The 18,742-nt window shown below is 33.4% G+C and overlaps 2 protein-coding genes across 3 annotated transcripts in view; one reads left to right on the forward strand and one right to left on the reverse strand.

Moving 5' to 3' along the window:
* Nucleotides 1–894, reverse strand: part of LOC145252603 (BBSome complex member BBS2-like) — a 114,752-nt gene extending 113,858 nt beyond the window's left edge. Inside the window, exon 1 of the mRNA XM_080112300.1 lies at nt 757–894. The gene's annotated coding sequence lies outside the window, so the exon portion shown is untranslated. The remainder of the gene's footprint in view (nt 1–756) is intronic.
* Nucleotides 1–18,742, forward strand: part of LOC145252604 (uncharacterized protein KIAA2013 homolog) — a 161,003-nt gene that overhangs the window by 8,110 nt on the left and 134,151 nt on the right. The window lies entirely within an intron of this gene.

Raw genomic sequence — 18,742 nt, forward strand, 5'->3', positions numbered from 1 at the left:
TTAATTTTATTTTATTAGCCCCCCCCCCCAAAAAAAAAAGATTGCTTTGAAAAACAATAAAAACATCTCAAGTTTTAACGATTAACAATACTGCAATATAGTTAACAAGAAAAAAAGAAGAGACGTTGCGAACCTGTTTCTGCTTATTCTTATTTTCATGGCAAGTGCTCGTCTGAGCTTCAATCTATGGTCCCCCCTCACCAAACTTTCACAAAAAACACTCGTCTAGCCAAAACCACTATCAATAATTTCCCACACTCTTTATCTGTGCCTAAACTTAAACGTAGATTCCATGAACAAAGCTTCTTTCTTAGAACTGCACGCTTGTGGAACTCTCTTCCGTTTGCCTGCCTTCCAGCTTACAATTTGACTGTCTCCAAGTCCAACATAAACAAATTCTTGATGAACTCCACCCCAAGTAATCCAATTCACAAAATTCTCACTACTTATGATTACTATGCTATAATCACAATAACTAATGTATACCCATTAACTCTTATCCTCAAGTGGCCTCCAGGCCTTGATAAGTGGTGAATCCTTTGTAAAAAAAAAAAAAAAACTTAACAAGAAAAAAGGGTTAAAAAAACGAGCAAACAAATATTGTACTTAATATAAGTTCAATTAACATATTTAAGGGAAAGAATGACAATTGGTGCCCATTTCTCTAACTGAAATAAGGAAGGGACTTTTTTTTTTATTTTGCTTACCAGAATTCACTTGGCAAAGTTTGCGTATGTAATAATTAGGTCTACTCACCTTTTATCCTCATGCCATTCCTGACTTGATTTTAATAAACTCTGTTCTGTTTGCCTGCTTTCCACCTGACTACAATATGGCCGTCTTCAAGTCCAACATAAACAAGTTCTTGATGAGCTGCCCTTTAAGTAATCAAATTTACCAAATTTTCACAACTAGCGATCACTACGCAATTGTCCTAATAACTGTGTACAATCATTAAGCCTTATCCTCGGATGGCTTATAGGTCTTATTTGAAGAAGTAAAATAAACAAATTTATTTAAACACAAGAAAATTTACTTTCGTACTTATATAATTTTTATGTGCATTTATTGAATGTAAGGTTTATCTATGCATTTGTTATCATTACTTTTACTTAGCCAAGCTAATGTGCTTTTCATAATGGCTGGCAATTTTGCTGAAACTTACTTGTTTGTGAATTTCTGGCTTAAAATTTTTAATTTTTTTAAACAGGTTAGTAAAACCATAAACGTAAGTCCAAGGGTAGTAGTCAATCGGATGAGGATATTTAAAAAATGTTTAAACTTGTCTAAAAATTTCCAATATAATCCTTCTATTCTCTTTTTATGCTCAAATAAAATAATGCAAATCAATGTTTTCCATTTCAACAAAATAAAAATAACAAACAGGTAAATATTTTTGAAATAGTAGATTACACTCAAGTAAATCACCTCTTCAAGACCTGAGATTTTACTTTTTTGAGGGATTATGAGTGAATGTCTTGAAAAACTATGCTAAGATGAAGGAAAAAAAACACAGAATTTAGAGTAGGGGATCAGTTTTTTTATATAAATTTAATGTAACATGACCTCGCTCTCTCCTGAGCCATTTTAACTTTTTAAGGCAAGTTACTCATTTTTTACCACCAACCCTAGCAAAGATGTAAAACCACAATATAATCACACAAAGAAATCCCCTAAATGCACAGAATTTATTTTCCATAGCAAAATAAAAATGGGTTAACTCCCCTAAAACACTGGAATAGCCCTGAAATGGTTGTTCATTTTATGTTAAATTTGTATGAGTAACTGACCCCACCCTCTACTTTAAATTCTTAAATAATTTTTTTTTTTCAGTGCTTGCTTGTAATCCTCTAAAAATAAAGTAGAATTTCATTTTTTTTTTTTTTAGGGAGGGGGTTGTAATTTAGTGGAGGATATTTAATTTACCTCTTTTTTTTTTTTTTTTTTCCCATTGCACCAAACTCTCTACTGATTGGTTTGTTTGAAATACCCCCTCCCTCCCCCGAAAAAAGCTTATACTGACTACTTTAGATAAGTTTTGACCTCAAATGCCTGCCTCCTTTGCTTATGATTTTTTTTTTTTTTTTTTTTAAATGTTCATTTTCATGTCTAGACAATGAAACTAAGAGGTGGGGTCAATGTCCGGGATCAAGACATTTTTTATTTTAAACTAGCAGGGAGACCCGACATTGCCCGGGATTGAATGATGATCAACGAATATTCCACACTCCTATATTTTTATCGAAATCCGTGAAATCGCCTGGGAGGAAGCTTCACATGCCTTCATGCAGTAACTTATAGTCCAAAATGTTTTTCTAGATTGCGCTCTAGAGAAACTGCTGTTTCTTTTATAAAATTATTTTATACAAACTTCTTTCTAGTGAACGAAAAAAAAAACATTAAGAAATTTATGTGTGGACCACATCATGCAAAATAACAAAAAAAAAAAAAAACGCTATCAACTTGCCCACAGTAGAATTTTCATGGGCTGTTGTTCTATCATTGTTAAGTGACATGGAAAAAAAAATGGCTTTACCGATGATAGATAAATTAAAATAACGGTTTTGATTATATCGATAATTACGGGGGGGGGGTTATTCTGAGACAAAACTCCTAGACTTATACACTAAAATTCTGTAAATTTTTTAAAGAAAATCTTTTCAGCCATTTCGGAGTCTATAAGAAATGAACTCGCGCACACAGACACACACAAACACAGTTGCATTTATATAATTGTAAAGATATATTTTAGGAGTCGGCCTTCTAAGATTTAAGTGTAGTTTTGTTCAGTTTTAGGAGGCTATCCTCCAAAACATTACCCTTTCCTTTAAGTGGAGCATGAGTTTGTTTTATCCTCTGCCAAGTCCTAAATGGGAACTATCCAGGTTATTTTTGTTCGTAGTTCTGAGTGCTCCTTTTTTGTGGGGAGCTGGATTTTCAATGTTAGCAGTTGATTTTCTGTCAAACTTTCCCCTCACAGGGAAGCAAGTTAAAAAAAAAAAACAAACTTTAATTATGTCATTCCCCCATCGACCTACTGTGTGTTTATTGTTTTGAAGTAGGAGAATAAAGAGATCCTCCTCCTCCCCTTCATTATTATTGTTATTTCCTCCTCCTCCTCCTCCTCCTCCTCCTCCTCCTCCTTCTTTCTTGGAGTTATCACACTGTGATCGCTCATTGGCAAAAACACAGTGTTCCCTGGAGTCTTATTAACATGTTCCCCAAATTTCCAGTACTCTGTTTCTTTTGATCGTAATTGCAACTCACTTAGTGCATCTGAGCTGGCTGTTTATTATTGATTTCTTGCCGATGGCATCTGTTGGATTTCTCTGAAATTTGAGTGATGGCAAACCTTGTTAAGATTCCAGTGCTTTCTGTACCTTTCCAGTAGAGGTCTGAATGGTGCTCATCCTCTTCTGTCTTTCCATCCTCTGAGACCCTTCATAATCATTTTCTGTGGTATCTACTAATATTGGTGCCACCGTTAAGTTTTTTTTTTGTAAGGGAGGTTATTTTTCTATATCCCCTCTAGCGATTTCAACTCTCTTGAGTTTATCTTTTTTTTTTTTTATGTTTTATTTTTATGTTTCTAAATTTTTGAGATGTGGAGATTGATGATTTGGATAATTTAAAATGGATTCTTCGGACTACTGTTCTCATCTTGAGTGTCATTTTCACAACGTTTCGGTTGATATGCCTGAAGAAGGTTGGAGGTTGCATCGACCAAAACGTTGTGAAAATGACTCAGGATGAGAATAGCAGTTTGATGAATGCAAATAATACGAGTAACCTCTGACCTTCTTCACGTGTATCTTGTCGAACTCAAATCTTTTTGTCGAACTTCGGAATCTGCATGGAATTTGAAATGGAACCCTGGGACCCTTTATTTAATTCACAGGGGTCACATACTCTTGTGTCGATATAGAAGGCGTAAGTAATTTGCGATTCTATTTTTAGTATCGCTCGCACTGAGGATTGAACCTTCAACTTCCAGAAGAGTGTTATTTAGTATCATATTTGTTATGCCATATGTCCTTGTAGAGAAATGATATAAATAATTGCTTTCTATTTTCACTTGAATCTAGCAGGAATATGAGTTTTTTTTTTAGAATTTAACTTTTTTAAATTTAGAAAATGTAGATTTCTGTTTATATTGTTGGAGCCTTCCATGGATATGAGTTCTTTGCACTTTAAAAAAAAAAAAAAAAGCTGATTTCTGTAAAATCACTAGAGCTTTACCTCCTTATTTTTTTTTTGTCATTATGTGGTTGAATTTTATTTCTTTTCCTCTCTCTCTGTTTATTCTCTGTCTGTCTTACCTAGATTTGATTTCCTTTTTTTCCTCTCTTATCTCTAAAAACTGAACATGTTAATTTTTCCATTCAAGGCTAAGAATTCAAATGATTTGTGATAGAGATAGCGGAGTTTGATGATTTCTTTTATCAATGAATGATCCCCCCATACCCCACATACGTGAGCTTTTCTCGTAGTTTTGACTTTCTTAGTTTAAACTGATTGGAGAAAAAAACTTAGTGTTATGTACTCCTTCTTCCAAACCCATTTCTACAACAACAACCAAGAGCAGGTCACTCCAAACGGACTTTCCTTTATCATGGACAAGAGGAGATAACTCAACCTTCTCAACTCAGAGATTAACAAATGTTTCTTGTATTGACTACACTACCCCATATTACACAGCGGGTTGCACCTCCTTATTCCAATTCCTCGAAGTTAATCATTTGACTATGTGCTGGATTTTTTCTTATTTCATCTGTTCATCTAGAGATTACAGAAAGATGTGTGCAGAACAGGAGACTTTGATGGTATGGCCACATTGAAAAAATAGGTTCTTGGGTTAATAGATGTGGAACAGTTGAGGTAGCAGGGTCAGTTCACACGGGAACACAAAGGAAGTGAAAAACATGGATCCGTGTTAAAGATATAGATCTGGCTAAAGATAATTTGGTTTTCAAGTAAGTTTCTAAAAGCTATCCAATGCATGCCACAGAGCTTTACATTGTGAGTGAAACAGTCACATTTGTGAGGGATTTGTTTTCAAGTACGACTATAAATAATAAAACACTTATGTTTTGGTGACTGTGTTTTTTTTCCGCCGACAATCTTCCCAAGGTTCACTGCTGGTGAAAAATGTCTAGCCTAGATGTAGCCTAGTAGAGGATGCCTTTTTCTCTTCCCTACAACCTCTTTCTCACAGAAGAGACGTTGTGAGCCTGCCTCTGCTTTATCGTTATTTTCATGACAAGTGCTTGTCTGAGCTCCAATCTATGGTCCCTCCCTCGTTAAACTTTCACGAGAAACACTCGTCTAGCTGAAAACACTATCAATAATTTCCCCCACTCTTTATCCATGCTTAAACCTAAACGTAGTTTCCATGAACAGAGCTTCTTAGAACTGCACACTTCTGGAACTGTCTTCTGTTTGCCAGCTTTCCAGCTGATTACAATATGGTCGTCTTCAAGTCCAACGTAAACAAGTTCTTGATGAGCTGTTCCCCTTAAGTAATCCAATTTGCCAAATCTACACTACTAACGATTCCTATGATATTGTCCCATTGACTACTGTACACTCTTTAACCTTTATTCTGGAGTGGCTTCTGGACCTTGATAAGTGGTGATTCCTTTGTAAAAAAAAAAAATTTAAAAAAAAAAAAAAAAAAATTTTTTTTTTGTCGAAAACAAATAAACAAACCTGAACCAAGTAGCCTCCTAATGTGTATGTATGTACACTACGTGTCAAATTATTAACGAGATAACGAAAAAATTTTTTTTTTTTTTTTTGTTTAAATAAAATGAGCAAAGTCAAATTATTTAAACAAAAGTTTAATAGGACAATATACTCTTTTTAACGAAGGCTGTTTAAAAAAAAAATAAACATCTGAAGAATTTCGAATCTCAACAAAACATATGGTGCAGGTTTAGAATTACACTTCTTTAAAAAAAATACAAAAAAATCTTTAGTGTACGTACTCATCATGGAATGAAGATGTCATATTCCAAAAATCGTGGGTTTGGCTAGTAAACGAAAATATTTAATTGTCAAAGGTCAACTAAAAATAAATTTGTCCATAGAGCCCTGTGTCAGTATGTGAAATGGACGTTAAACCAAGCACAATGATAAAGCAAAAAATGACTAACATGAAAAATTACATTACGCTGTGGCGGTGATGATTAAAATAGATCACGCATTCTTAAACACAAATTTTTTAAGATACATTGCCCAACTTTATAAATAAGATTTACTGTAAAAGTTAATTATTGTTGCGTGACATATTTTATCAACACGGTGACTAAACACAAAGCAACCATAACGGGAGTCACCAATGTAAGTAACATTACAGACCTACTCTGCTATTGTATCAGCAACACTGACTTTTCTCCAAAAGGTAAATGCCATTCAAAATCTAACAGTTGTGATAGGAGCATGATTCAGCGTGGAGGTAAGTGCTAGGTCCCAACCCAGTCCTCACTCGCTATGATCAGATTATATATGCAAGGTAAGTCTGATCACTCTATGTATCAATTCTGATATGTGAGGCTGAATATACTAAGGTTTGATGAATGACTATTGATGAGTCAACTATGTTGGTTTGATCATGTCGACTCATGAATTTTGCATAAGAAAATAGAGACCTTGAATTGAAGAGCTGGAGAAAGTTGGATGACCCAAGAAAACTTGGATGCAAATTCTCAACAAGGAGTTTAGATAGTGGGATTTGAACAGAATCTTAAAACTGCCAAGCTTAGAGACTAAAGTTGCAGGTCATCATAAAATTTCAAGAGAAATAAGATAAAGTGGATGATAATGAAACATTATATATATATATATATATATATATATATATATATATATATACTCGGGGTTTTTTTTATATTCAAAAGTAATGGACTAATGAATTCAACGAGGTTGTTAGATAGTGCTCAATAAAAAGAGCTGATAATACTTGTTTATTGTTATATAAACATGCTCACATCCCGCTGCTACAAATAGCCAAATGTTTCAATCAAACAACAGATATCATCAGGCAGCGACTTGACTATTCAAAAGTTCAATGAATAATGGATTTTTATTTTAGGTAGGAACTCTTTAGAAGTTGGAGTTAAAAAACTTAAAACACAGGACTTTAATTAAATAAAAAAGTAAAAAGGGAGAGGCAATTTAAATGAAGTTAAAAAATTACAATGGGGAGAGAGTGATTGAGAAGAGAAAAAAAGGAATAGAGACAGAAATAGAGAAAGAAAATATAGAGAAAACAAAATAGAGAGAAAAAGAAGAGAGAAAATATATATATATATATATATATATATACACATACATATATATACATATATATATATATATATATATATATATATATATATATATATATATACATACACATACATACATATACACATATATACATGATATGGAGAAGAAAAAAAAAAAAAAAAAAAAAGAGAAAAAAGAAATAAATGGTTATAATAAAGAGAATAAGAACTAGAAGGAAAAGGAAAGAATAATGAGATTTAGTTAAATAGGGAAAGAGAGAAAGTAAAAATTTGACAGTATATAGAAAAAGAAAAAGAAAAAGAAAAAAACCTGCGTGTCAACCAATTTATGAACAATTATACAATTCAGTAATGAAACATATTATTACAAATACAAACAGAAGATACAATCCAAGTGTCAGAAATGAACGTGTCAAAAAAGGCAGTGAATGTATTCGGCTAGCATATTTATCCTCTTACATACGTCCACGAGTAAAATCAACGCAATTCAAACATACGTCTACCATTAATTAGGCCCTTTATGCTAAATGATATAAGTTTAAAGTTTTCGCGTTTTTATTAGATAAATATATGAATAAAAGAAGAAAATAATGATAAAACAATATTAAAATTATTATTAATAACAATAAACATAATAGTGATAATAATAATAATAATAATAATAATTATAATAATAAAAACAGAATAAAATTAATATTTATTATCTTTTTAATATAACATATTTAGCCATAAGAGGGGATTAAATAAATTAAATAGGTCCAACAATTATAAATAAAAAACTACTAATATTTATGTATATAAAAAAAGAATACAATACAAATATATATATATACACACACACACATATATATACCCAAATATACACACACATACACACATATATATATATACATATATATATATATACATATACATGCACATAAGTAAAGGTGTAACTATACTATTAAGTTGGAAGTTTAAGCTATTTAAGTATAGATATAAAGTCATATTAAATCACAAAATAATACATTCAATACCAGATTACTAATAACACAGATACAAGTACACTTACCTATAAATATATTCAGGCAAAAGAAGTAATTAAATCAACGAAATACTCAAAAATAGCGACGCACAAGTAGATAGTACCCAAATTAAAAATAAGATACATATGTATATACTCACAGAGAACCAACCGACATACTAAAAAGCACATATATATATACATATATATATATATATATAATCCTATGTATACACATACATACAAAAAATACACAAATATATGCACACAATCATATACTAATAAACAACAACGCACACACACATATATACACACACATAAATATGTATAATTTACATAAATTATATATATAGAAATACATAAGAATACAAATAATTTGGCAAGGGTACAGATAGATGCATACACACATAGAAACATACAAATGGATTGAATAAACATGGGAGGGTATACCAAATAATATAGAAATATATAGATCTAAGTACACACGGTCATAAAATAAATACATAGACACATACATATACACATAGACACACAGGTATATAAGATAGGAGAAGTAAAGAATGAAATCAGGAGAGGAGAAAGTATATTAATAGAATATTAATAAATTATAGAAATCAGTGACAATTTTTAATTTATTTAAATTTTATATCTAAACTAAATTACTTAAAAGATGGGTTTTATAATGTTTGCAATTAATTGAATTTTCGTGCTTCTTATTTAATAATTTATCTCTTTCTCTAAAAGTAAGTATAAATAATTTCTCATAAAGACATAGGTAACAAGGCGAGTTTAAAGATGAACAGGTTTTCGCTTTCTTTAAAATTTTCCAATTTACTATTGGGGAGTAACCTTGCTCTATTAGTTCATTGTAATATTTAGACAAGGAAGTTCTATTTTTGTACTCATTATTTTCAAAAGAGCACTTGTGACCGGTAAATCTTTCTTTAAAATTGTTATTTGTCATTCCTATGTAATATTTTTTTTCATTCAGATTTTCCTTAGTAGAAATAGTTGCTTGGTACACTACAGAAGTAATTTGACAATTTCCTTTAAGAGGGCATTTTGATTTAATTCTACAGTTACAACTTTCGGTAGCAATGGGTGTGCTATTTTTGTTTAATATTTTGTTATTATGTTTTTTAATTATTTTTTCAAGGTTTTCATTACAGCTATAACTAAGTTTTATTGTATTTTTATTGAAAATTTTATGTAGTATATTATTAATAGGGAAGTGCTTTTTAATTAAGTTTAAGAATTTCATTCCTAGATTTGTTTTAAGTTTCAGATTAAAAGGGGGATTGTACCACAGGATTTTTCTCTTACGGTTTCTATTTGTATTTGTGTTTGGGTGTGTTGGTTCTATGAACTCAATTTGGGTGTTTTTGTATCCACTATCCTTAAGGGCCCTGTTATAGAAATATTTATGTTTATTAAATGTTTCAAGATTGGAAGAATTGTCACTGATTCTTTTACTAATGGATTTGGGGATATGCCTAATGATAGATTTTGGGTGATTTGATAGGGGGTGTACATAAATTGGGTTTGAATTTTCCTTCCTATATGGTTGGTAGATGCCTTTCCTTAAATCAAAGTTCACATCCAAAAAATTTACAGTTTTAACATCTGATATAATATCCACTTTTAATTTAATTCTACGGAATTCATTTAAGATAATCTTTTTGGTTCTTTCACATTTAGGGCCGTTGGATTCCTTGATGATCATCAGTCCATCATCACGATACAAGCCTGTATCCATGACATTGATGTCTTTGGTTAAGTTGTATAGTATGAATAGACCTACTAAGTCTGTCATTTCAGCCGAATCCAAAGACCCCATGGAAATGTCAAACAGGTCATTTTGATCTTTTTTCAACCACTGATCATTTCCACTAATTAATGTAGTATTTCTACATGTCCGTATAATTTCAATTTCAGTGTCTTTTATATCAGACAGGAGTTTAGCAAACTCCATCACCTCTTCGAATAGTTCCTTGGATATGGAGGGATAGTAATTCACAATATCGAATTGTAAGAAAGTACAATTCTTTTTATTATGTATATTGGAAAACCATTTAATGGTATCCGCTGTGTTAATCCATAGATTTAGCTTATATGTTGATTTAATTTGATAGTTAACTCTTTCTAGTATATTTTTACTTAATTTACCAATTTCGGGTTTCGTAGGATTAATTAATCTAGTTGTAGGTTTATTGTCAAAATTTATCTTATGGTCTTTAAGCAAAATATATGACTGTTTTTTTTGTAAAATTCCCACTCTATTACTAATTTTAAGTCTGTCAGTTATTTCTTTACTATCCTTGTCAATTTTTTTGCAAATATCTATATTTGATTTTTTGTAATTTTTTGTAATATTTTCTTTAATAAGCTTGTTATATTCATGTGTAGTTAGTTTGTAGAAATTTTGCGTCTTATCTGCTTTAACGTAAAGGTAATCCGAGGTGTTGATTTTCTTAATGGTAAAATCCAACTGTTTTTGAAAATGATTCTTTTTCCCATGGAAAGACAGGCCTCTAATAAGATCCATAATGTCTGCTTCAAAAGCATCCAATTGGTCGATATGTGGTGCCGAATCTCGATTTTTGAAACCATGGTAATCCTTATTCTTGTTGTCATTTGAATTTCTCAGGAAGAAAAAAGCTTTCCACTTCATTCTCCTAAGTAGCTCCTCAGTTTTTAGAAGGAGGGTCATCTGGTAATTCCGATTGGTGGTGGTAGGAATATTTTTCAGGGATGTTTGGAAGTTGATTTTCTCCATGTTTAGGTAAAAACAAATCCAGCGTATAATAGTGCTCAACAGTAATGGAGCGACGATACTCGGGTTTTTTTTTATATTCAAAAGTAATGGACTAATGAATTCAACGAGGTTGTTAGATAGTGCTCAATAAAAAGAGCTGATAATTTTTTTTTCTTCTCCATATCATGTATATATGTGTATATGTATGTATGTGTATGTATATATATATATATATATATATATATATATATATATATATGTATGTGTATATATATATATATATATATATATTTTCTCTCTTCTTTTTCTCTCTATTTTGTTTTCTCTATATTTTCTTTCTCTATTTCTGTCTCTATTCCTTTTTTTCTCTTCTCAATCACTCTCTCCCCATTGTAATTTTTTAACTTTATTTAAATTGCCTCTCCCTTTTTACTTTTTTATTTAATTAAAGTCCTGTGTTTTAAGTTTTTTAACTCCAACTTCTAAAGAGTTCCTACCTAAAATAAAAATCCATTATTCATTGAACTTTTGAATAGTCAAGTCGCTGCCTGATGATATCTGTTGTTTGATTGAAACATTTGGCTATTTGTAGCAGCGGGATGTGAGCATGTTTATATAACAATAAACAAGTATATATATATATATATATATATATATATATATATATATATATATATATATATATGTATGTGTGTATATATATATATATGATGGCAGCAAATTCGTTCTCGAATATTGTCATTACTTGATATAGCATTACAAAATTGAAACATGAAGACAGATCAGTGATGAGCCGCACGAAAGTGGCTTTTAAGCCCGGCAAAACTCTGCCATTCTTTGACACACATGGCGCAGACATGAGTGCCACTAGTGGCATGTGCTTGATGGTCACGTCTATGAACATTCAAAAGCCGTTTCAAACCGCCTGCTCTTTTGCACGTCCGCCTGCAGTTGACACAAGACTGTTTTGTGGCCCATTGTGCTGATGAGCAGTCTGGTGGCTTATTAGCCCAGCTCTGCTCAGACATAATCTCCCGCACGCCTCACACTCCAGACCAATTTGGCGCCCCAGCTCATCAACTGCTTCGTGCACATTCCCTTTCCGAATATCACTCTTCAGTCGCTCATACTGGGTTCGATCAGTCTCAAACTTGCCCACACCTCCCCGCAAGGCCCTTCTCCACGATTCCAAGCAAGACTCTCCCAGGTTTTATCACCCATCTCACATTTTTTCAAGGTAGACCTCAAACAATCCTTGAACCTCATTTTAGGCTTTGAGCCAGACATCTTCCCTCAGCAAGCTCGCCATAAAGGAGTTGTTTGGAAAGTCGACTGTCTCACATCTTTACCACGGGACCACTTCATCTCAGTCTATGTTTGATAAGAGCTTCAATGCTTAGACATTGTGTCCGTTCAAGAACCTCAACATCACTGACATACATTTGCCAGCACATACCTAAGATTCGCCGTAGGCACATCTGGTGAAACCACTCGAGACGTCTCAGATGCTTCCTGTATATTGTCAAAGTCTCACAGGCATAGAGAAGAGCAGAGAGAACGCATGCAGCATAAACCTTGATCTTTGTTGGTAGCGAGATTCCATGACAGTTCCACAAATGGTTGTCCAACTTTCCAAAAGCATCACTTGCTTTGCTGATCCGTAACAATACTTCATCATCCAGGGCACTGGACATACTTAGTGTGCTATCCAAGTATACAAACTTAGCGACAACCGCTATCTTCTACTCATAGACATAAATTGATGGTTCATAGTATGGCATGTTTGATGCAGGCTGATACATTAAGACAGTGTTTTTCAGACTGATATATATATATATATATATATATATACATACATACATACACTGCATATCAAATTATTAACGAGTTTACATTTTTTAAATATTTAAGGAACGAGTGAATAAAAATCCATCAAACTTTGAGATAGTACTTACAATACTATTCAGCTACTCCAGTCAGAAAATAAAAGTATTTAAAGCAGTATTAGGGAAACTATGGCAGAAGATAGAAATATCTGTTGATTTCAGTGTGTCAAGTTATTAACGAGGTTGAGAAAAAAACACAATATACCCATAACTTTTTTATTGAAATAATTTTCAAACATAAAATGAACTAGGAAAAATATTCAGAGCACAATAACTACATAGTAATCTCTACGTTAACATAATTAGTAGGAGATATGCGATTCTTTTTTATGAATGACTTGTAAAAGACGTTGGTCTACAGAATTAGTCAAATTTGTGATTTCGTCAAGTTATTGCTTGCGATACCTCTAGGTGGGCATCCTACAACTCATCTTTGCTCTTAAATTGGCGTCCACTTGCATAGAGGCGTCGCTTCATGATACTCCAAAGGTTCTCAATTGGGTTCAAATCTGGTGAACTCGCAGACCACTCCATCTTCCATAGCCCAGAGAACCCCAGTTGTTGCAGATACTCTTTGCTTTTGTTTGCTGCATGCGAGCAAGCATTATCCTGCATAAAAATAATGGTTCTTCTGAACGTCAACCTTCGCTTCTTCAGCCATGGTTCAAAGTGCTCCTTCAGAAAAGCTATGTAAGCATTTGACGTCATTTTTACGCCTTCTGGGACTCTCCATGGGCCAACTAAAGTACCTCCGATAATCCCAGACCAAATCATTATCCCACCACCACTTTGTTGCCGCCTTAAATGCTGATGATGATGTCGTCCATCTAGGACCCATCCCTTGCTCCGGCCATCTGGGCTATAAAGAGTGACATCCACTTCATTTGTGAACAAAACTTTGGAAAAATCCGTTTTCATGTTGTCCTCTGCCCATTTCAATCGGTTTTATATGTGATGTTGCTTTAATGGAGGGTTTATCACATGCTTAACAGACTTTTCCACTTTAAGAAGGCGACATCGAGTACTTTTTGAGACATTCTTCAGTCCGGCTTGGTCAAAGACTTCTTGACTTGTCTGCCCAGGGTTCTTAACAACTTCACGTTTAATTTGGAGTAGAGAACGGTGTGAAACAACTCTAAATTTACCTTTATCAGCTTTGTTACGTACCTTTGTGGGGTCCTTGACAAAGTTCTTCAGTTTGATGGTATCTTCCTATCATTTTCAATATTTCGAGGGTAGTTTTACCTTTTGCTAGCTGTTCTGTAATAGAACTCTTTTCAGAACTACTGAAACCACCTTTACAACCCATTTTATTGACGAAACAAACTGCCTTGTTAATAATTTAACACTCCTCAAATACCGTGGATTCAGCAATTACGATGGCAAGTTGTTTACATTGCACAGAACAGTACGAAAATTTCACAGTACACGCAGCTCAGCATTGCCAACGTTTTCAAAGCTTTTGATACAAAACTACTGGTAAGTTTCTGAAACTGGTAAAGAAATGTTATCTCGTTAATAATTTGACACGTAGTGTACATACATACACATTAGGAGGCTACTTGGTTCAGGTTTGTTTATTTGTTTTCGACAAAAAAAAATACAAGGATCAGTTTATAGCGCCTTAAAAAAAAAAAGCAAAAAAAAAAGCATTCTTTTCACAATAATAACTTGGTTTGTCCCATCAACATCCTGCTCTTAGATGAGGCCATCTCAGTTAAAAGGCAATAGACCTTTCGGCTCCTTCCTAAAAGGTCTGTGCCACACATGGTCCTTGTTACAACATTGACGTAGTGATAAATTTTTGAAAGTATAAAAGTAGCCGTCCATTTAAAACACAGAACTAGAATGCGTATGAAGGAGAGGGTTTGTCCATAGAGACCCCCACATCCTCCTTCCTTAAGTCTGAATTGTAGATCTGAAATCTTCTGTAGAAGCTGCTACGTGCACCTACTCTGCTGCCACTAATTATGTGTTCTGATCAACACCTTTTAAATTGTAGACAAATCTACTCCCATTATTTGCATGTGCTCTTTGCTTACTCACACTTAACAGGTTTTTCTGTTGGGTTACACACACACTAGCATGGCTACTTGGCGTTGCCTGGGTTGGCATGCAGTTCCATTTGGAACACACCTGCTATACTAATCATTTTCATCATGGGCAATGTGGATACCACCCAACAACAATTTCAAAAATAAAAGAATGGATAAAAACATGTAAATGTAATCGCCCCTAAAAAGAAGCACCTGATACTCTCTCTACCAGATATTTCAGCAGAAGGGATACAAAGAGAAGAAACTATTCTCCAGATGTTGAGCACTGGAAAGACAACTTCCCCCTAAAAAAAAAATAAATAATTACTTTTGTTTAAAAAAAAAAAAAAAAAAAAAAGCAAAAAAAAAAAGCAAAAATTGCAAATAAAAACAAAATTAGCCAAGTAGGCAGGCTCGAACCTGGAACGCGAATAAAGGAAAAAAGGGAACTTGGGAACTGTTTTGGTCACTGTCCTAGAAAAACGATTTTGGGAACCTAAAAAAATAACGTTTATAAGCATTAACATGTGCGTTTGTTTTTTTTATTTTTTGTAAGGCTACTTTTTTCACTGGCTTTTTTTTGTGACTAAAGGAAATTTTCGATTTGCTTTGTTTTGGAGGGGGGTTCGATTTACTTTTTTTTTTTTTTCTTTCTGTTTTTAAAAGTGTGTGCTGCAAATTCAAACTTAAGTTTGAATTCAAAGCCGTCAAAGATTCTGTAGTAATTTTTACGATGTGACCCTAAGAAAAATGAAGATCTACCAAAAATTAATTCCAAAAACAATTAGATGAAATTTTTCATCATTTTATATTTCTACTATAATCCCCCTCCCTCCAATTGAGTTTGTCATATTTTGCGGTTTGTTTTGTTTATGCAATTGTTAGGTGAAAGTACAGAATGGTCTCATAAAAATGAATTAAATTTATTGTTATTTTATGTTTCCTGCCCCCCCCCCCTCCACCAAAAAAAAAAATGTATTTGTTGTGTTCCAATTCCCCCTCCCCCCCATCGCCAAACTGGAAAAAATGCTAGAGATGACATGTCTCGTTGAACGTTTTGTAGCCAACAAGTGGATGCTCATTTTAACATTACTTTTATATAGAAAAGTGATCCCCCACTCTAAAATGTTAAAAGTTATTTTTTTTTTTCTTCAGAATTTCTTTCATATTATTTATAAAGGCTGTTTAAACATATTAGGCCCCCAAAAAGTGGATCTTCATTTTTTTTTTTTTTTTTTTTTCTTAGGGGTTAAACTATACTGGATCACGTCGTAAAAAATTACCTTTTTTTTCTTATATAATTAGAAAGTTAAGTTTGTAATCAATGAGATTAATGTGAAAAGAGAAAAAAGTGTAAATTGTGGAATTTAGAGGATGGGTGCAGTAGATCTTAATTTTTTTTTTTTAAGTGTTAAACGACGCTGGTCATATCGTAAAAGTTTTCCGATTTCTGTATAGCCATTTAAAGCCATTTAAAGAATAATAAAAACAAACAAATAAAATCTTTCATTTTTTTTTTTTTTTTGTAAGTGTTTTTTGAATATTCAAAAAAAATCAATAAAAGCCAAACATTTTTCTATCTACATGGAATTATTTTTCCAGCTAAAAACTTATTGAGATTACCAAATTATCTTATCTGGTGAGAGTTTGTTTTTTTTATTTTTAGACTAGCCTGGGTGCCCGGTGTTGCCCAGGTGTTTAGCGATCTATGTTGAGCTAAAAAAAAAAAGTGTTGGCAGGCAGGCAGGCTCGAACCCTTACTGCGAAGGAGGAAAAGAACGTGAAAAAGTAACGTCTTTGCCGTTGCATCCATTGTCAAACCGAAGGTTTAAAAATCGGAAAGAGGGGATGACTTTCGAAAATATTAGCGAAAAAAGCAACACCTCCATGTAGAAAAGTATCCAGTTGAGGGTAAAAAGGAATTAATGTTTTTAGCCAATATTTCAATATTTGTTGTTTGAAGGTGCGAGCTTCAAAACGATATTGATCGTGTGAAAATCTATCGCCTTTGTCTTTAAGCAGACATACAAACATACATAGGTACATTTAAACAGACAGGTAAGATTTATATAATAGACTAGTGGGGGTACCCAGCATTGCCCGGGTGTTTCGAACCCGTGGCGGAAAAGAAAATGAAAGAAGAAAGAGTTAGTAGGGAGGCTTGAACCTGCGGAGCAGAAAAGAAAGGGTAAGAAAATGTGACGTTTTACCGCTATGCGAGGTAGATATAGGAAGTGAAACGTGTTTAAATTTAGTGATATAAATCAAAAAATTGACTTACAGAAACGAACGTTGGCTGGAGGCCAGTTTAGCTTTCCACCGTTTCATTTATTTGTTTCCCCACGATGTTGGGGAAAACCAGCTCCCGACAAAAAGGGAGTGGTCAAATGAATAGCAATTGTATGATATGAGGGGGTTTCCCAAAGATTGATCAAAGCTGATTGCTTTCTGGACATCCCGGCGCAAAAGGCCGGGTAGGTGCCTTCGCTTTTGGTTTAGTTTCGCTTTTATATGAAAAACACACACGCAAGAGGAAGAAATAGCGCAAATTTTATAAAAGTCGATGTAAATAAATGTAGATATGACACCCCTTCGCAAATCCTAGATATTATGATCTAGGGAGTATATAAAAAGTTCTAAAGAAAAGTATCCCCCCTCCCTGAGAAGCCCGGCGAAAAAAGCCTTTGTTGGACATACAAAAACATGTACTGCCGTTTTGTCTTTTATATATATACTAGCGAGCGGTACCCGGCGTTGCCCAGGTGTTTGGAGGTGTATGTGTGGAAACTCCGGGGGTGGGGGGGGGGTTGTTAAAGAAAAAGTAAGTATGAGGATCGAACCCGAACCGTTGACGCAAAGTTGTAAATTAAAGTGTGAAAAAAAAAAAAAGTGCGACGTTAACCATTGCCCCACCGTGATATGCTAACGGAAACACGTTTGAATTTATTTAATTACTTGGATTTGGCAGGTGCCCATTTTAATGAGTTAATGAGGTCAAGTTTGACTGCGGGATAGTATTCATTTACTGCGGAACGCTTTCTTTTATTTTTATTTTCCCAAGATGTTATAGGAAAAAGACTAACCCACATGCGGCAAGCGACAAATGTTGAATATTTATCTTCCCAAAATCGAGCAAATTAAATAAACAGGCGAGCTTCGTTGTTAACTGTGAGATATTACGATTTATATGTGATATAAAAAGTTTTAAAAAGTTGTGAAGCGACCGACCGCTTCTCTGAAAAAAACCTTTTGTAGACATACGGGAAAAGCGAACACACACACACATACATACATACATACATACATTTTCGCTTTTATATTTATGGATATAACTAGCATGGGTACCCAGCGTTGCTTAGGTTGACATGAAGTTCCGTTTGAAACACACCTGTATACTAATCATTTTCATCATGGGCAACGTGGATACTCCCCCACAACAAAAATAAAAGAACGAATGAAAACCTGTAAATGTAATCGCCCAAAAACAGAAGTATGTGATACCCTCTCCACCAGATATTTTGGCAGAAGGGCTACAAAGAGAAGAAACTATTCTCTGGATGTTGAGCACTTGAAAGAACCCCCTCCAAAAAATAAATAAAAATAGATCATTACGACTTCTGTTTCAATATAAAAAGCAGCAAATGCTTGTGCGATCGCAAAAAAAAAAAAAAGATCTATCAAAAATTAATTCCCAAAGCCAATGAAATTTTTTTTCATTTATATTTTTAATGTAATCCCCTCACCCCCAAAAAATTGAATTTGTCATATTTTGG

The sequence above is a fragment of the Euprymna scolopes genome, chromosome 29, assembly GCF_053919585.1.
Source record: "Euprymna scolopes isolate OS-2025 chromosome 29, ASM5391958v1, whole genome shotgun sequence".
NCBI classification, from domain to species: Eukaryota; Metazoa; Mollusca; class Cephalopoda; order Sepiida; family Sepiolidae; genus Euprymna; species Euprymna scolopes.